Source organism: Berghia stephanieae, chromosome 1 (genome assembly GCF_034508935.2).
Source record: "Berghia stephanieae isolate SIO BIC M18660-M18661 chromosome 1, UCSD_Bste_1.3, whole genome shotgun sequence".
Classification (NCBI taxonomy): Eukaryota; Metazoa; Mollusca; class Gastropoda; order Nudibranchia; family Aeolidiidae; genus Berghia; species Berghia stephanieae.
Window position 1 is genome coordinate 24,673,571 of NC_088360.1, and position 2,500 is coordinate 24,676,070.

The 2,500-nt window shown below is 33.7% G+C and overlaps 1 protein-coding gene across 4 annotated transcripts in view; it reads right to left on the reverse strand.

Annotated features, from left to right (window-relative positions):
• LOC144970832 (neurexin 1-like) overlaps nt 1-2,500 on the reverse strand; it is a 228,912-nt gene that overhangs the window by 226,044 nt on the left and 368 nt on the right. For all 4 annotated transcript variants that reach the window (XM_078910936.1, XM_078910919.1, XM_078910911.1 and 1 more), the window contains exon 1: nt 2,474-2,500. This exon is cut by the window's right edge and continues 368 nt beyond it. The gene's annotated coding sequence lies outside the window, so the exon portion shown is untranslated. The remainder of the gene's footprint in view (nt 1-2,473) is intronic.

Consider the following 2,500-nt stretch of genomic DNA (forward strand, 5'->3'; position numbering starts at 1 on the left):
TCTTTCTTCTATATAATATAAATAAAGTCACATATTTTTTGCCCAGACAATTGTTTCTACATGGACGACAGACTAGGAACACACAGAACAACATCAAAACCAAACATTGAGAGATAGAAACAATTGTATCGGCAAAAAATATGTGTGACTTTAGTTATATTTTATATTAGCTCTAACCAACATTATCGAGCACTCTCGTACCTACAAGTACCCACCAACACTCATATATATATATATATATATATATATATATATATATATATATATATATATATACGATACGTACTATCTCTCTTCAACTATACATCTCTTTTGATCTTCTCTCTCTCTCTCTCTCTCGCTCTCCTCTCTCTCTCTCTCTCTCTCTCTCTCTCTCTTATAATATATATATATATATATATATATATATATATATATATATATATATTGTATATAGAGGTACCTATTTTTCATTTTCCATGTTAAATGCTCTCTTTCCCATTTATGAGGCAGGCATATCCCAGAGTATCTGATTTTGATCTCATAGCAACGAGAAGTATGATTACATATGACTGTTATTGTGAATAACAAAATCAATGCCATGCACAACACCCAGCAGTAAATGTGTTATTGGAAATTCTTTGTCAGATGCCATTGCGTGTGTTGATGATATGTATGTATGTATGCCTGTAATTTGTTAAAGATCAATCGGGCCACCACACACACACACACACACACACACACACACACTGTTTGCAACCTTAAACGTTTATTAGGGCAATGAATGCTTTTGTCGACTATTCAGTCCCTTGGTTCTGTCCACCCGTAGACTCGTAAACTTATAGATAATTGACGTCACTCGGCTCTTCATTTTGTTTTTTAGACAGCCATTTTAGTAGCATGACAATAGCCTGACTCTGGGACTTGTATTTTTATGACATTATAAGGTCAGTGCACCGTCTAGCGAGTTGTCGTAAGTATCTAGTGCTCAAGGAAACAAATTATGATCCTATTGGTTGAACTATGGTGCATGAGATCTGTCCGTAGCGATCGTTATGTCATAGCCTGACACTGAAACCCAAAAAGACTGGCATTTTCACGTCATTATTTGTTTTTGTTTTTTGCACCGCCTAGTGAGTTGTCGTTAGTAGAGCTAATGGAAACAACAAGTGGTCCCATTAGCTGAACTATTGAATACAACTCACGATTTGTTTTCTTTTGTGGCCAAAGGCTGGCATTTTGACGTCATTTTTTGGTAATTGTCATGCTATAGATAGAACGCGCTTGGCTAAGAAGCTCCTAACATTGCCATCCGGAAGTATAACGGACCAACACATAAAACTGTGTATCCATGAACGTTTATAGTCTGGTTAATACAGTTTAGTGAGAATCACTCACAAACGCGGATGGCAAAATATAATAACAAAGGCTTGAGTGACGTCATCTTCATTCTATCTATAAGTTAACGATGGCTACTATCTGTAGGACCGATTGCTTCGATGATAGACAAGTTACTGAAATTGGCGATGGATGACCTTATCGCGTTTGACGTCGGAATGTACCAAAGAGAATATAGAGTTAAGGTTAGACGTTTTATGAATAAGAACATGTTAATCATTTAATTGTTGTTTAAAAAAGAAACAAAATCACTTTCCTATTCTAAACGCATTCATTTTTACTCAAATGTTATAGATAGTTCGAAGTTGACGTCACTCGGGTCTTTGTAATTGTTTTTTTTTTTTTTTTGCCATCCACGTTTATGAGTAATTATCACTAAACTATATTAACCAGACTATAAATGTTTAAGGTTACACATAGTTTTGTGTGTATGTTCGTTATATTTCCGGATGATAATGTTGTGAGCTTCTTAGCCAAGCGCATACTATCTATAAGTTATGCTGAAAATTACATTTTAAGTAAAATGTTAACCCAGATATAATAGCGTTTTGAGACACATTATCTGGTCCTTGATAACTAACATGATTATAAAGCAATAATAATGAAATCCGTGTTTGTAGAAGAATCGATGTGGTGACTCATAAAAATATCAAATTTAACACACGCCTCAAACTGGTGTTATGTTGGGATGTATCCAATTCTTAAAATTGTTTTAATGTTGTTTGTTTTTCAGGGGTGTTACGGCGATCAATTGTTTTTATTGTTGTTTGTCTTTAGGGATTTTACGTAGATCAAGTGAGACAGTTTGAGACGATTGTTAATTTTCATATTTAGGTTAGGTCATTTCAGCACCAGAAACTAATTTTAAGCTAAATAAACTTACTACAATTGAGTTAAAATAAATGACCTTTATTGAGGAAAGCAAGTTTTGTTTATTAAAAACTCTATTAAAAACATCTAAATTTCTTAATTCTTATTATATCTTTACTTTAACATCAATGTTCTTGGTATTGTTCACAATAAATAATACCAGATTATCTAGGTGGGTTACCAAAATCATATTCAAAATGAAACAACTTGAACGATTCAAACTCACCTTAGATAACATGATGGCTCCCCCCCT